Source organism: Chaetodon trifascialis, chromosome 24, assembly GCF_039877785.1.
Source record: "Chaetodon trifascialis isolate fChaTrf1 chromosome 24, fChaTrf1.hap1, whole genome shotgun sequence".
NCBI lineage: Eukaryota > Metazoa > Chordata > Actinopteri > Chaetodontiformes > Chaetodontidae > Chaetodon > Chaetodon trifascialis.
In genome coordinates, this window is record NC_092079.1 from 5,206,999 (window position 1) to 5,225,230 (window position 18,232).

The following is an 18,232-nucleotide window of genomic DNA, read 5'->3' on the forward strand; positions in this document are numbered from 1 at the left end:
CATCCAATTGGAAGCTTCACAAGTGCTGAATGCTCAACCCGCTAAATGTCTTTTCCTCACGTGGAAAGTAGACACCATTCAATACTTGCCAAACATGTGGACTCTGTTATGTCAATATGGACTGAATAGTATCAACCAAATGTTTCATCAGGTTCCTCAGTGCAGTACACACACACACACACACAGGAAACAGTCAAAACAAACAAACATTAACATTTTTTGGGGGGGGGGGCTGTCAGTCACCCACTTCTCTTTTGGACATTAACAAAGATGTTACCCTCCTGCGTGGATGCCCATTTCGACCCACAAAACAATGCATTAACACATAACACACATACAGCAACACAAATGCTCAACACCAACTCCAAACATGGACATCCATTTGGTCTGAGAATAATACCAAAAAAAAAAAACCCACTTTCAAAACCAAGCAGCACCTTTGGATGTTACATTTGAGAGGTTAGGATTGAAACTACGCTTTAAAAAATGGATTCCAATCCTGAATATCATCAAAGATTTCTGGGAAAATGAACAGCTGATCAAAACATGGGGGAAATTTCACAATTACAATCAGTCTCTTGCCAGACACTTTGATCCAAAACAACATACATATGAATTTCACACACCAATGGCACAACACCAGGGATTGAACCACCCAGGTGCACCTCCTCAGCCACATTCAAAAACAAAAATAAAGTGCCAAGAAAGACACTACCGTGTTAATACGTGACCTCAAGATTGCATCAGTAAGTTACAAAAAAAATACATCCAAATACTCCACATCAGACTGAAAAGACATACAGGTCCACCGCTGACAACACACCATGAGGTTGGGAGTTACTTCTGATGACAGATCACATTGACATGAAAAGATACCTTATCAACCACTTGGATGTACAGTACAGCACCATGTGATTCTCATGTTCTAATGTTTGAAAAAGCAAAAAAAAAAAAAAAAAAAAACCCAGAACATTTGGACTACACACCTGGAATAAATGTGACCTCTCAAACCACCAAAGCCCTTCAAATGAACCACATTACATTTCAGCAGTCACACAATGCAGAGCTTTCACCGATCACTAACAACACCATCAAGCACACCGTGTTTATGACATGAGCCAAAAAACATGCCAACTGCTTTAAGAAACAAGCCGCAACCAGCTGATCGACCAACATCGCTTATCAAAGACAACAGACATCGTTAGACTGGAAACCCTTAACCGCTGATTGTCTCACTGCCACATCAAATTTCACTGTTTCTGTGGTGACACAACATCTGAACTAAACACAAGCTTGCTTGCTGCACTCTACAGGGAAAACAAAATCGTCATACTGGTCGTTCACCCTGTCCCGTCAGGTTCAACACAGGGAGGTGACTGCATCCTTCAATGTGACTGAACTTCTAAAACAGAGCAGGAGGAGGTCACACCTCAGTCATCTCTTTGTCATATTGAACACTATGCAGCAACATGCCTGTCAACTTTAACACACCCAACCAACACTGTACACGTGTTCAATCAATGTCAAATATGGTGGCCTGACAGCTGGACTGCTCACTGACACTCAGAAACCACCATAAAGGATTCAAACAGGTGTCTCAGGTGAGACAAACAGACCACTTGTTTAACATGAAACAACAAGGATCAGACTCTTTCATTCAGAAAAGGAGCTCTATAGGAATCAATTTCCAATTACACACACACACACCCTCAAGCCACCATCTTAACCTGTCAGTGGAAAAAACAAACACAGGGACAGATTACACTGACAACTCTTTCACTAATTATTGTCCATGTTCATCTCTCAGACAACAAATGTGAGGAAACGTGTTCAATCGACACACACGTACTTGACTGAAAATTCTCCCATTCGTGCAGTCCAACATGGTCTCAGTGCAAAATGGACCTCATGCTGTCACTCTCAAAAACTAACAAAAACAGACATCCAAAAATAGAACAAACATGAAAAACTGACACTCTGTGAGGTAACGCACTCCGACGGTTACTTCATCTGAAGGTGTCTTCTCACGATCGTCATCGTCCACATTTTCTCCTCAAAACTACAAAGACAACCAACGACGCATCTGAACTCCACTCACTTACGGGGACAGAAGACACTGACCGTCGACCACCTGAGGTAGTAACATACAAACCCACCTGTGCTCCCGTCACATCAATAACACACACAAAACCACCTTCAGAGTATGACAGCTGAAACATACCCTACAAGAGACAGTAAGAAACTCCACTGATGCTTTCAACATTTACTGCTCTTCCAGAAACCAAGTGACTACTCACAAAACAAAGAAATACAACACAATCACATTTCGGTTTCCACCTCTGTCTATAAGAAATGAGAAATAACCACAGCACTTTCTCAGACAACTCAGCATTACACCACACAATACACTGCCAATTCACCGAATAAGCAGCCAACAGAGTTCACTTATTTCCACACACTGACCCCAGGCCTCCTCAGAGGCTGCTAGAATACACTCAGCCTTCAACATTTTTGGTTTCCTTAAGTTTGTGGCCTTATTTGCCTTGGTTTTTTGGACCACAACAATACAACACAGGAAGGAAGTAGTGGTCTTCAAAATAAAATCGCACCATTTCAAAAACAGAACCATTTGCTTCCAAACAAGCAAAAATAAACACATAAACACATATGAAATGACATTTTCTCAAAAGTGACTGAAATTGGGACATCCTCACACGGGGGAAATCCTGTCAAAAAAGCATCTAAAGCAAAGATTGCTTTGGCTACATTCACCTGGAAACAATGCAAGCTGCCCTCTGGTGGACAACACAACAAACAGCAAGCACTAAATGTGCTCACTGGAACAGCCATCCAACAACCACCACCACAACAACAACAACAACAACAGTAGCAATTTCACAAAGTACAACTGAAGCCACGCGCTGAGGACGTCAGCCTTTCCCACCAGCGACCCCACAGTCTGACACCAGCCAGCCAGCAACACTCAGGACTCTGGTGTGATTTTTCTTACAGTGGCTCTACTTCACTTCTTTTGGTGGACCAAAAACACACAATTTAACATGTTTGGATGCTTTCAATATTCAACTCCTTCAGCAGCTGGTGAAACTGGGGAAAAGCTGCCCTACCTCAGCGCAGAAGACGCGTTCCTCTCCATCCTCCACAGAAGCCGCAGATCTACGAGCGGGTGACAAAAACAAATGTTCATATGAAGCACAACTGACAGGCAAAGGCTAAATCAGACAACACTGGTTTGGCAGAGTGTGAAGTTACATTTACAGTTAGCATTAACGCTGAAAAATGCCTCATGATGAAAAAGATACGTACCGTCTGGACAAACCTCGAGACCGGACACCGTGTCCGCACCGGTCCATCTGCACAATCAAACAAAGAATCAATGATCGTTCCTGTCGAGTTCAACCACGGTGAGCGCGTTCAAACCCACCGAGTGTGTGAAAGAAAAAGGGTGTGAGCTCGCCGATCGTTTGGCCCTCGTTTCATTTATTATATCAGCCTTCATTTCTCACTTTTTCCAGCACGGTGCAGAAAAATACACTCCCTTTTTACTCTTTTCTCTAACTGTGCTACATTTACATTTTACATTGTTTCATTTTACATTGTTTCAAATAACCCAAGTACCTGAAACATCGGACCCTCACGTTCATTAGAAAAGGGAAAGAGCTACTTCATAGAAAGTGGGCAACATGGCCGCAATGTTCGATTGTACCATTCATCATTAAAAAAAAAGAAAATACTCATTTGATAGCATTGTAACAGTATATATCACAATAAGATTAGACTTTATTGATCCCACACCAAGGACATTTACTCATCACAGCGAGCGCAGTGGCATAAAGACCACTCAATAATAATATGCAAGTATACAAAATACAGAAAAAAGAAGATAAATATTTATACACACACATTTGTACAAATTAGAAAAATGGAGCAAATGCAAAAACATCCTACAGCCATAAAATAAAACAGTGTTTCTAGTAGTCTGTGCTGTACAGTCGCTCAGTCTGGCACACTGTGGTCCACGCAGCCAGGTGGCGGTCTACGTCAGCTCCTTCCGGCTTCCCCCTGACAGCTGGACCGTGTTGAAAACACCAAAGTCGGAAAACATGACCCTCACCTGCTCCGGATAGGAAACGGATCGATGGAGCGGCCAGACGACTGCGTCCTCCACACCCGTGCTTGGAGTCATTGTTCCATAAATTCAATTAGGAAACGCTTTAATAACTGTTGATTATTCTCTTCATTTAATTCTTCCATACAATAAAAAAAGGGCCTCAAATGACACAGCAAAAAATCATGACAAATAATTAAAACAAGTAAATGATAAATGACGTGCATTGGCACCACCGACCGTTACTCTCTGAAAAGGAAGCCGGAGGGCTCCGTTGCGCTGCCTGCCGCAAACACATCGGAAAAGCCGTTTTCTCATATGAACTCTGGACGTATATGAACAAAGTCCTGTCTGCGAAATGTCCACGATTGCCTTCTCGCACAGACACATAACACATTTGTCTGGAACGTGCAGGAAGGTGACGACAACTCATCCGTAACGATGACTGTTTGTACGTTGATATTAAGATCGCGACGTCAATCAAAGTGTGGAGAGCAACACGCAGACACGCAGAAGGAGCACAGAGTGGCCGCACGCCACGCAAAGTCGGCAACGCGCAATGAGCTGCGTGTGACCTTGATGAAGGACGTACACATGTTGGAGATACATATTTGGTTGAAGTACTATTGAGAGCGAGTCACAAAGCTAAAACTACAAACTGGTGTCAGGTAGACCCACACAACCGGGATCGCTGGACAACAACTGTGGAGGAAATCTGCATGATGGAGAAGATGTCATTTCATATGAGGCTACAGGCCAAGTGGCTAAAAAGAACCATATACAAGAACTCAAGCAGCGAGAGACATGACCATCTGGAAAATGAGGACTGAAACTTTCAAGAATGCAACTCCCCCTGGTCTCTTTGTTTGGTTGGTTTTTGGGATTATTGTCTTCTGCATCAGTGTCTTTCTTTTACTGTTTGTTACATGAAAACAACAATAAAAACTAAAGTGAAAAAAAGGAATGACACTTTCTTTGAACCAACTGAAATCGGGACATTTCTACAAAGGGAAACCGTGTCAAAAATGCATCTAAAGCACATTTTGGTTAGACCAGATTAACCTGTAAACAATACATGCTGCCCTCTGCTGGACAAATCTAAAAACAGCAACCATAACAAACAGATTTGGCCTCGTCGGGGACGTCGGCCTTTCCCAGCAGCCACCGCGGTCTGACGCTTGCAAGCCGACGGCACTCTGACTCTTCTTCAGCTTTCTCACGGTGCCTCGACTTCATCGCCTCTTTTTATTGACTCACCGGCCACAATTTCAGATGTTTGGATGCTTTCGACGCTCAACTCCGTCAGCAGCTGATAAAACTGAAGAAAAACTGTCCTACCTCAGAGCTTCAACACAGATGAGACATTCCTCTTCTTCCTAATCCTCTTCCTCCAAATGAGACAGCGCTGCTTCAACACCGTGTCAAGTTCTGTTTCCAGCTCCCGTTAAAGCTGTACATAGCTCATGATAAAAAGACACCTAGCATCTGGACGCACCTGAAGACCACACACACACACACACACCATGTCCACACCGGTCCATCTGCACCATCAAACCTTAAAGCGATGACCGTTAACATCGCAGTGAGCACGTTCAAACCGGCCGAGCGCACGCATCGTTTCTCTCTCTTTTCGTTTCATTTCCATCCTCCTTCATTCTCCGCCTTTTCTCAACAATGTGCTGAAAACAAGCCTCACATTTTGGGTCTTCAGTCAACCTGCACTACATTTACATTTCACATGGTTTGATGAGCAGCTCACACATCTGACACACTAATACATAAGAAAAAGGAAAGTGCCATTTCATATAAAGTGGCCAATATTTCAAATTTCATTACTCATCATTTTAAAACTAGAGACTAACTTTCAAACAGATTAACACTACATATCACAATAAGATAAGACTTTATTGATCCCACATCGGGAACATCTAGTCGTTCCTGCCAGCAGGTTCCAAAAACCACCACAGTGACAAAAAGTAGAATAAAATATAAATATTAAACTATGCAAAATACAGAACAGAAAAACATTAAACTATGTACATTCATATATGTTATTCAAATAAAGACATTATATCTAGATTATAAAAAAGGCTAAATTAATCCGACTGCCATACATAAAGTACTGCAGTATTAGCAGATATGACAAGTACTAAGGTGTATTGCACCTGAGAAAATAGTACTTCCCTTGGTAAATGCTACATCTGGGCATGTGCACAATATATACAGTTTATCAGAATCCACTTCCCAATATGGATCATACCTGGTGTCACTGGTGAGGTGGAGAAATGTGAGCGGTTGTTAGCATTAGAGCAGCTGTTAGCATTAGAGCAGCAGTAAAACACAAACACAGCTTTATGATGCAGGATTGACAAAAACAGACAGCAGCATCAGCATCATCATCATCATCATCATCATCATCATCATCATCATCATCACACAGTCACCTGACGTGATGCTGCAGGTAAACAGTGGGACAGATGTTGGGGTGACAGACCTGCAGCAGCTGAAGGAGCTGCAGACGGCCCCGTCATCTCATGCAGGGGGCGGGATGTTCCACGGTGCTACATCTCCGACGCTGGCTGTACCGTCGTAGAACATCTGGATGTGGCAGCTGTCAGTGAGCATCTGAACTCCCATGTTTACAAATTCAATAAAACAAAAGTTTAAGAACCAAAACGCCGTCATCACATTTGATTCTTGTCTTCGTTTACTTCTCCCAAACAAACAAAAAAAAATGCCTCACACGAGACGACAAACTGTTCGTGACAAAAGATTGAAACCGCTTTAAGGCTCCAAACGAGAGCAGAGGTGCGTCGTCACCATCGACTGCTGCTGTCTGAAGAGGCGGCTGGAGTCTCCGCCGTGCCACCGGGTCCAAATATACAGTAAAGACGAGTGCTGTCCAAAATATCACGTTATTAAGGCGTTAACGCAAATCCATTTTAACACCGTTCTTTTTTTAATCGTGCCATTAACGTTCTTTGTGACCTCGTGAACTTGTAGATTTTTAGAAGCTGTGGCCACTGCTAGTAACGTAACAAAAACTACAGGATCCGAGTGTAAACAGGAAACAAAACAATAGACATGCCCCACGCCTGTTTTGGTCTCGCCTGCTCGCTAGCTGTGAAAGTGTAGGCGGATGTCAGGCGTGAAATGCTGAAATGGATGCAAACAAGATTCTGAAGAGAAACTTTAGTTTCAAAAAGTTTTCAGATGGGTCGACTGACAAGACCAGAGTTTGGACAGAGACGCATGGATACCGCAACTAAGAACAAGCTGACTGCAGCCAGAGACAAGTGATGTTCATTGTTTCTGGAGAGAAATAAGAGGCTGGCTGATGAGCCTCTGCTGAACAAACACAGAGCATCACAGTCTGACTGCTGGTATGTTCAGAGGAAACTTAAAGGAAAGTTTCAGCCGTGGTTTAACTGCACTACAGGCTGAGTCCTAGTTTACAATGATGTGACCTTTACTTTTATTTTGGATCACCCTGTTTTGATCCCTTAAAAAAGGCTTTTGAAGGGCTTTTTTGTAACCAAGCATTTATTTTTTGTCATCTGTTTGTTGCCAGTGCTAAAATGTGAGATTTGATTCATTCAAATGCGAATGTTAATGTGAAATATAACACGGCACATTGTTTTCAATAAAAAAACATTTGCACAAAGCGAGCCTACAGTATTAAAATGATAATTAATGGGACATTTAGAATAGATAAAAATGTGCAATTAATCACAAGTTAACTAGGACATTTATGCAATTAATCACAATTAAAGATTTGAATTGACAGCACTACTAAAGACCGTTCTCTCTTATGAACTGTGGACAATGTCAACAGAATCATGTCTACTAAATGTCCACGACTGCGTGCCCAGGTCGAGCATGCAGGACGACGACGACAACTCATCCGCAATGATCCTTCTGCATCAGAAGCAGTGCTGCTACACCTGTGCAGGTGGACACATTTCTGCCATCAGAGAGTACAAACAGTCATATCGCCCCACCCTGAGCCATATCACTGAAGAATCAGCTCCATCGACAAGAAGGACAGAGGTTGGACTTCCTGTTTGGCTCAGGAAGTTCAACCTGCTCCAGGAGCTGCTGATCCAGTTCAACCGTACAATAATCCAGTTCATTCATCACCACCAAACACAACACAAACACCTGAGCATCAAACACCTGAGCATCTAACACCTGAGCATTCACTGGACCTGGACACAACATGGAGACAAATCAACAATGTCCAAAATGACTCAGTGGGACACTACGGTCCAAAATCATTCTGATTATCGCACCTGGCAAACACCTCACGAGGGAAACTACAGACCAACCATGGGTTCATGTAAAAAACAACAACAACAACAACACAGCAATACTCGGAATCACTGAGTGAATTCAAATTCAATGACGACCTCATTTCCGGAAGTGACAACATTGTGCTGACCGCGCGCACAGCTTACAAGCACACGGAGAGGCAACCAGGAGCAACACACATACTCACACACACACCAGCTAGTAAACTGCGCGCAGCTTTCAGACTTTAATGACTTTTCGAAACTCTCATTTCAAACTTCCTGTAAGCACCGTGTTTCACGGAAGCTGCCGCTTCTTTCCACCTGACGCTCGCGACCTGTTGCCAGGTGGCGTTGATTACCGCTGCCAGCAATGGTTGAAAAACTAAACCAAAACACTAGAAGACACATTTCCCTCCTCTCAATAAACTACAACCTTCTCCTCTTTCTTTCGTTCGGTCGAGTTTGACCGATGTGTTACTCGTTTATTCGCCGCGAACACTTCTCGCTCGTTAGCTTCTGCGCTGCACGGGCGTTAGCATAGATGCTATTTAAGCTAGCAAGCAACGGACGCAGTTTGTGTGTGTGTGTGTGGCCGTTGAGCCTCCGACTGACCTCATGACTCACGACGAACTTCTCCACGTCTTCCTGTTGTTTTCTTTCTGTTGTTTTTCTCCACAATTCGTTAGAAAAACAGCTTCCCGCAGAGCCGCCATGACACGCGCCATTTCCGCTCAAACTAGCGTTTGCGTCGAAGGTCGACCACGGTCACGCCCCCGCCCCACCCCCTTTTTTTTTAACTGAAACACAGATAGCAAACAAAACATCAGGCTTCATTTGCATATCCGCCAGGGGATGAACGTTAAACGGTGTCACGCACTCTCAGTTTTGAGGTTCAGTTTTTGCACAAAGACGCTTCGACATGTGGACTGTTGACACAAGGACTCGAACCACCGACCTCCTGACTGACGGACGAGCTCTTTACCTCCTGAGCCACAGCCGTCTCTCTTCTCTAAAAAGGAAGTTTAAATGTCCATCGTGTGTCTCACGGACATGTGGACAGACTGTATATGTCTCTGTAAACGACCCTCTGACATCAGCCGTTTCCAGACAGACTAACATTAAACTGCTTCTTCTTCTTCTTCTTCTTCTTCTCAAAGCAAATGTTCTCCAACGTCTCACATAAACTCACCATCTCTTTATCTAATATTTATTCTTATTATTACTAAACTGTTTGTACTATCAGTAGTAGCAGTAATAGTATATTTTATTTATGTTTTTGATTTTTATTTTGGCTTTGTCATCAGTGTTTTTAATAATATTTCAGTCGGTGGTGGTCTTCAGCAGCATACCCCTGATGCTCCAATCACCAGCCTCTTCATCATCTGTCACTCCTCAGCTGCAGCTCTTCCCACCTCACCACCGGATCCTCTTCACGCTTGGACCTGGTCTCTGAGCGCTTTGGACTCTTCACTCTGAGCGTTGACCTTCAAAAGTCTGCCGGCTTCATCAGATTCAAACACACGACCTTTGACTCCTGAGCCGCCCTCCTTCAGCCTGCGCTACAGGTGCACGCAGGTGCGGTCTGACTCTCAGGTCGTTGTACTTCTTCCTTTGGACTTCAGCCTTTAAAAGTCAGCCAGCTTCGTAAGAATCGAATGCACAACCTCCTGGTCCCAAACTGTCCTCTTACAGCCTGAGCTGCAGGACTGAACAGGTGTCCGTTGTCTCTTGGACATTTTCCCTTCTTCCTTTGGACACCGGCCTTCAAAAATCACCTCTGAGCAGTCAGTGTTAACAACGCTGCAGAGCAGCTTGGCTGAGACGCTGGGACACTGAGACGCTGGGACACTGAGACGCTGGGACACGGGGACACTGGGACTTTATCTGGGAGCTGAGCTTCAGAGTTGATTGATGTGTTCTGATTGATTTGTAGATTTAATTAGCACTCGTGCTATAAGTCCAGTTTAGTGTAAATCTGCATTTTTTTAAAAACTACTTTCAGTCACTTTAAATAGCCCAAAGAAAGCCAACACTCAGCCTCTCTTCACTTATTTATTCTCACGTCACCCCAAAAAGAGGACAAACGCTCACTCTGCTCCACTCCCCAGCCGGGCGTCCAAATGAAAGATGTGTCACTTACAAAAAGTCCTCGTGCTGCACAGCTGATGACTTCGTCGGTGACGTTCAGTGAAATGTGAGAAAAGCTCCATCGTGTGATTCAGATGCTGCTGAGTTTAAAGAAAAGAGGCAAACCAGACCAAAAAAACCAAACATTTGTTCTTCCAAAAACTCTGCCGACTTGACTTTATTTGAAATCGATGCTCTTCACATCCTCTTTATTCTCAGTCAGTGCAGGTTCAACATGTCCTCCACAGACGAATATGAAGACACCATCGGCTGGACCTCCAGAGAGGCCGGAGGGTTCAGAGGCGACGACGACAAACGTGCATCCGCTGCTCCGAGCTTCCTGTTTCCAAAGAGAAACTTTAAAACAGCTTCAAACAACATGGACCCTCACGTATCTAAGAATAAAGGTGACCTACACCTTCGCACAGCAGTCAGTGGCTTCGATCAGAGCCCATGTCTCCAGAAGAGCTTCGCCATCCTTTGTTGATCCCAGAAGTAAAACCTGATGTCAAGACAATATTTCGGGTGAAAAACACTGACTGTGCCGCTCTGTTTGGCGTCACGGGGATCCCAGTGGTCTATTCTGCAGTACCTCAGGCCGGCCTGCAGGGGGCAGACCAGCAGGACGGGCTGCTTCCAGCGTGACTCCGGGCTGCAGCTCCAACACTGTGAACACACAGACACGCAGTTCAAATCCAAGGCAAGTGTCACTTTAAGCTGACCCACCTCTGCCGAGGCGCTTTCAGCCCACACAAACATCACCAACGCTTCAGTGACATGACGTCACTGTGGAGCTCTGCAGAGGCAATACTCAGAGACACCACAAGATGGCAGCACACACCAGCTCGACAGTCCCCCCGCTGCCTTCACGAGCCTTTTTAGGAACCATCAAACAGAAAAGCGGCACCATGCCGCACTGACATCACAGACATAAAAACTCTGTTTTCCTTTCACTGTCTTCAGGTTGCGTCCTCAACAGCCTGCAGGAGACAGAGGAGGACGTGAGCGTATCGGTGAGAGCGGCCGGGACATCTGAACCCTGGCGCTCACCCTCCTGCAAATGAGTTTTAAAACATACATTTGTTCACATTTGACACATCAAGACATGAGGACATCTGAACCGCTGTCCTGTGACTGGAGCCTGTGGCCTGAAGTGCCTGTCAGACAAAAATGAGGAGAAAAAACACAGGCAAAGACAGAATGCTACATTCGCTGTCAGGATGCTCCACATCCTGAGACGCTCCGACTGTGAAAAATACTGTGAAAAACAGTAAAACCAGCAACAAAAATGAACAAATACATAAATAAATAACAGGTTTTTTTCCTCCTTTTATGTTACTGTGACTTTAAAAACGTGTCTCGCTGTAAATTAAATGATTAACTCAGCTAAAACAGCTTATTTTTTGAAAGCTACTTCTACTACTGCCTCTAAATTAGACGCCTTGACAGGAAACACGTCACGCACTTCTGCCGATGGGATTGAACCCTTCGTGACTTGTGCGCGTACCTTTCTCTGGAGGGCCTGGCTGATGGCGGCCGTGTTGAACGGCCAACTCCGCTGATCGCCACGGTGATGGACTCGCCCTCCTCCTCCATCACCTCCGGGACCTCAGGTCTGAGCCTCCTCTCCCCGGACGCGCGCCAGACGCCGAGTCTGGATCCGGTCCCGGCCTGGGAGACGGCGGCACGCCGTCCTCGGGGTCGGACCTGACGCTCCACGGCATACTGAGGACAGGAGTGACGAAGGAGTGAGAGACGCAAGAGGACACCACGGGGCTGTCCGCAAAGAGTCTTCCTGCTGCTCTCGACGCTGAAAACGATTTCTTTAAGACTCATTTATGTTGCTTTTGATCAACTGTGCTGCTACTCTGCTCTCAGGGAGAATAAATCTAAGAAAGGAAAACAGTTTCCAGCTCAAAAATGATGAAATTTAACAAACCGAGAAATTACTCTGATAACTGATTTATCGGTCGTTCTTCAAGTAAAATAAAGTCACAATTCTCTGATTCCGCTTTCTTTAAGTTCTTTCTTTGAGTTGCCGGATCTTATTGACCCACAGAGCTGCTGACGAAGGACAGAGAAGACGCTCCTGAGCCCACCCAACATCTTGGTTTGGCACAGTTCTGCTGCACTTCCGCCGGCTGACAGCGGGGTGGCAGCGTGTGGACAGTCAAAGAAATGAAGCTGCTGAATGAACTGTAAAGTCACCTCCACATAGATACATGGAGTACAAAAGTGTAAAATGAGAGGAAATTAAATACTCAAAATACAATTATTACAAGTACTAAATTGTGCTCAAACACAGTATTTGTGGCCTGGAAATGATTTTGGAGTACTTTACTTGAATATAACTTCTACTTTGGACATCTTCCACGTCGGTACGCAGCTGGTACAATCAACACAACAAACAAACTGATGTGATTCAGGTGACTCGCCGCTAAGTCTCACTGTCCACACATCAGTCAACACTCTGACCGACTCATATTTGGTCTAAAACATTATAATAACCCACAGAAACATGTTTTTCTGACACAAGAGATTCATAAGCCACAAGAAGTCACAGAAATACAAATAAACGGTGTCACGATTATTGTTGTTGTTATTATTATTATTATTATTATTATTATTATATCTTTTACCCTGTGTCTGGATGCCGGCCGGCGGTCTCTCTTCAAGCCCTGAGGTCCAAGTCTGCTGGAGGAAACAGCTGGATGGACGGACCTGAATGCAGGTTGGAGCCTGCTCTGGTCCTCCGTGTGGCCTGCTGCTGTTCCCACGGCAACATCTGACAGGCCGTTTCAACTGGACTCCTTCGGGTTCAGCCCCTGCGTGAGCAAACGCATGGTGTAAGATCGCTGTCAAAAAGACGTGTCCGTAATTTAAGTTTCGTATTTGTAAAGTTAACAATTTGTGTGTCGTAAAAGTTGTTTTGCTGTCATATACGTGAGTCTGTGAATATATATTATTATATGAGTCTGAAAGCTGTGAGTGCAAAGTCTTGAGAATACGACTCATTTTTCTACGACTACAAAGACTTCGCTGTGGATACGAATTCAAGTTTACGGGTATGACTCGAAAAGTACTGAAATGACATCACTGAGGTCGCAGTTGAGTCGCAGGGGAAAGTAATCGATCGGCGATTCCTCCGACTGCGCGTGTCCCAGACGCAAACGTGCAGGGCGACGCCACCGTCCCCGGAGAGACTTCACTGACAAAGCTCTAAAATCTCACCCATTGGGCGTGAGACACACGCACTTCAACCCATTCACGTGCTTACACGCCATATCTTGTATTTCTCACGCAGAGAAATTACCAGGATAATGCCCACCAAGTTGCGCCACTATTTTAGAAAACAGTGAAACGGGTAGAGGAAGTGGTGATGTGTCGGTCGCGGACGAAACGGCTCGTAGAGCCGCTCTTTGAAGTGAACGATCGGAGCGGTCTCCTGCCTGGGAGCCGGAGCGGCAGCCGCTTTGTGTTTTTTTTTTTTATGCGCTGAGCAGGATGGGGAAGGGCGGGGGTTACACATACACTTGCACTAAGAAATGCTGAATTAAAAAAATATTTCTATTTGTACCAATTTATGTGTCATTTGTCAGATCGGACCCCGTCCCCACCCCAACCCTCACTGCCGCTGACAAATCTCACATCTCATACTGGGATTAGAAGTGGGCCAGTGCTAATTAGTTAGCACTAAACAGCTATGAAACATATAACGTTACCCCTCAAAAAAATGCACTGTCCTCATAATTTTCGACCAGAGCATTCACAATCAAGCCAGATTTGGATGAGTTAACGTGAACCAGAAACTTAACGTCTCAAATTTTTAATTTCACTCGTAAATCGTGCAATAAGCGGGATGATTCATCATGTCCGGGTTTATTTCTCCATAACGACCTTCTCCCTCTTTCCGTGTTGACTTTACACAAAGTGACTGGTTCACGTTAATTCATCCCAAATCTGACTTGATTGTTAATGCTCTGGTCGAAAATTATGAATGATAGCACACAGTAACGATAGCACTAAGCTAGCTTCGTCGGCATGTAAATATCTTTAGCTTGCAAGCTAAAGCAATAAGTATGTGAGTCCAAGAAATGTACATTGTATAAAATGGCTCGATTTTATGAAATCAATAATAGCTGTGCACGTTATTATTGACATTACCTGTGAAGTCTCTCCGGGGATGATGGCGTTGCCCTGCGTGTTTGAGTCTGGAGCATGCGCATGCGCAGTCGGAGGAATCGCCGATCGATTACTTTCCCCTGCGACTCGACTGTGACACCAGTGACGTCATTTCAACACTTTTCGAGTCATAAGGCCCCTAGACATGATCAGTGGTAAAAACCGCTTTGCGCCGGCTGTCCCATTGTTTCCCTATGGAGAGAGCGCTGGCGCCCGACTAAGCGTCACCGCTACTCTCGGCGTGGCGCACCGTTCGGATCTGCCGCTTACCGCTGCGCTCAAAGTTCAAATTACTTGAACTTTGACCTCGTTTGCCGCTGACCTTTCAAAGCGCAACCAATAAGATAGCAGCTCCAGGCAGCGTTTACGAACTACCGTTAAGCTAAATACAATGCTAACGTTAGCTTAGCTGTTTATGTATGTTCGCTATTCCAGGCAGACGCAGTGACTAATGCGTCTGCCTGGAATAGCGGCGACTACTACTACTACTACTACTACGCTACTGCAAGGGCCTTATTTTGCGACAAACTCAGATACATTGTGTGTAATAATTTACAAACAACGATTAGCTTTCCGGAGTGAGAGGAAGTACTTCCGTTACCTAGCAACGGTGAATCGCTCCCACTTGTTGATTACGTACACCTGAGCTCCGCCGCCTCCGCTCAGCGCCTCTGCGCCCTACCTGGCGGGGAGCGAAGAGCAAATTTTTTATCATGCGAAGGCCCCTATACCCGTAAACTTGAATTCGTATCCACAGCGAAGACTTCGTAGTCGTAGAAAAATGAGTTGTATTCGCAAGACTTTGCACTCACGGCTTTTAGACTCATACTCGTATAAAAACACTCGTAACCCGAACCCAATTTCACAGACTCACGTATATGACAGCGGAATTGTGTGTTAAACAACTTTTATGACACACAAATTGTTAACTTTACAAATACGAAACTTAAATAATGGACACGTCTTTTTGACAGCGATCTTACACCATACCACACACAAACACTTCACCTCACCTCCATTCTGTGAACGCCACCGCTCAAAGACCGTTTTCAATCTGTCTTTTGTCCCGTTTGTCCTACTTTGTCTCCTCCGCCTTCACGAATGTGATCGATACTTTCCGACTTCAATGACATACTGAAACTCTCACTTCTACCTTCCAGAGAGCACCGTGTTTGACGGAAGCTGCAACTTCTTTCCTCTTGACGCTCGCGATCTGTTGCCTGATTGACAGGTGCCGTTGATTATCGCTGACGGCAATGGTTGGAAAACTACAACAAAGACATATTTTCCTCCTCTAAATAAACTACAACTTAATTCTCGTATCGTTCGGCCGAATTTGACCCATGTGTCGTTGGCTTATTCGCCGCGAACACTTCGTATAAGTTCGCGAATTAGCTACTGAGCTGCACGGACGTTAGCATAGATGCTATTTAAGCTAGCAAGCAACGGACGCAGTTTGTGTGTGTTTGTGTGGCCGTTCAACCACCGACTTACCTCTTGACTCACGACGACCTTCTCCATGTCTTTCTGTTGTTTTCTTTCTGTTGTTTTTCTCCACAATTTGTTATAAAAACAGGTTATCGCAGAGCCACGAGGACAAGCGCCACTTTCCGCTCAAACTGCACCGTTTGCGTGGAACGTCGGCCACGCCCCTCGGCTCTCTCTCTCTCTCTCTCTCTCTCTCTCTCTCTCTCTCTCTCTCTCTCTCTCTCTCTCTTTTTTTTTTTTTTTTTTTAATTGAAACATAACAAAAATAACAATAAAACATCAGGCTCCATTTGCATGTTCGCCAGGGGACGAACGTTAAAAGAAAGAAAAAAGAAAACACCTTATATTCATTTCTTGTAAAATTTATATGTTTTAACAGCTCACTTGTTCGTACAATTAGTCGTTTCACAGAGGTCTTCATCAAAAGCGACATGCATGGGAACTCACTCACCATCGGGAACAGATTTGGGGTTCAGTATCTTGCACAGGTATATTTCGGCATGTGGACTGTGGAGACTGGGGATCGAACCACCGACCCACTGACTGAGAGATGACCTCTCTACCTTCTGAGCCACAACCACCTCTCATCGCTGAAAAGGTGAAACTTAAATCTCCATCACCTGTCTCACGAATATGTAGAAAGACTGTCCTTTCAGTCTGATATGTCAAAAGCTTTCTGTTCTTCAGCGGAGAATCCCATTCAAGCACTAACAGGCTCAGCCCTCCTCAGCCTCTCAGATCAGCCTTTTCCAGCCAAGCAAATTTAAATTTCGACCTTCAAAAGTCAGCCGGCTTCATAAGAATCGAACACGCAACCTTTGCCTGCTGAGCCGTCCTCCTTCAGCCTCAGCTACGGGACCAGACAGGTGTCAGTTGTCTCTTGGAAGTTTTCGCTTCTTCCTTTGGACGCCGGCCTTCAAAAATCACACACTTCATCAGACCTCTGAGCAGTCAGTGATACTGGGACGCTGGGACTTTCATCTGGCAGTTGACCATCAGACTTGACTGATATGTTTTGTAGATTTAATTCTGCACTTTAATTAGTACTAATGGCATTAGAGCAGTATTAGCATCGCGTTCATCAGCTGGCAGAAATGTACAAAGCATCCATCTCCAGGAGGTCCTCGTACCGGCTGCCCCGCAGAGCCAAACTGTCTTCACAGCAGGAAAAGCACAATTCATCTCTCACTGGACAAACTGGAGGGTCGAACACGAGAAAAAGGGCACACAGCCATCAACGCTAAATAAATAACGTGCAAATAATGCATGTTCATCATAAAACAAGCAGCTTGGCTTCAGGTGACCAAAGAGAACAGAGACAAAGCTCAGAGCTGATTCCTGCTCCAGAAGGACGGATGACGGCAGGTAACAGGTACGTTTCTGAGAAGGACAAAACACCCACAACGTCCCCACTGGACAGAACATGAAACCCTCGTGGTTGAACCATGAGCGAAAGTCATTCATTCAGAAATTAATTCAAAACAACATATTTTGCCCAAAGTGAAATAAAATATTTTGGTCTCATTTTAATCAGTTTTAAAGCGACAAATACAAGTAAGACTGAAAAGCAAAGTTCCTGGTGTCAGGGAATCAGGTCATGAAACCTCTGCACTCGTTAATATAGAAAGAGGCAGCAACCTTCCTCAGCTCAGAAGGATGTTTGTTACTTATTCTTTTCTTGTAATGCTGATTTCATAATAATTAATGAATTAATGGCAAATCAGTCTCATCATCTGGAGCGTAAGCTCTCGATACAGTGATCGTCTATTTCCAGCTCAAAAGGACAAACAGCTGACCTGCTGCTGCGGGCTGCAGGGGAAAAACCCTTTGGCAATCCAGGCGCGTCTGAAACAAACAGGCCTTCGCTCGCGTTACGATGATTTACAGGAGGACGCTGCTGTTTCATCCCACAGAGTGTCGTGGAGAGGACGCAGCTCTGTCTGGTAGGGTGCTAGCTCAGGGTTTGACCGCCAGGTTCACACAGGGAGTGCCGGCCAGAGCGCTGCTGAAGGCCGCT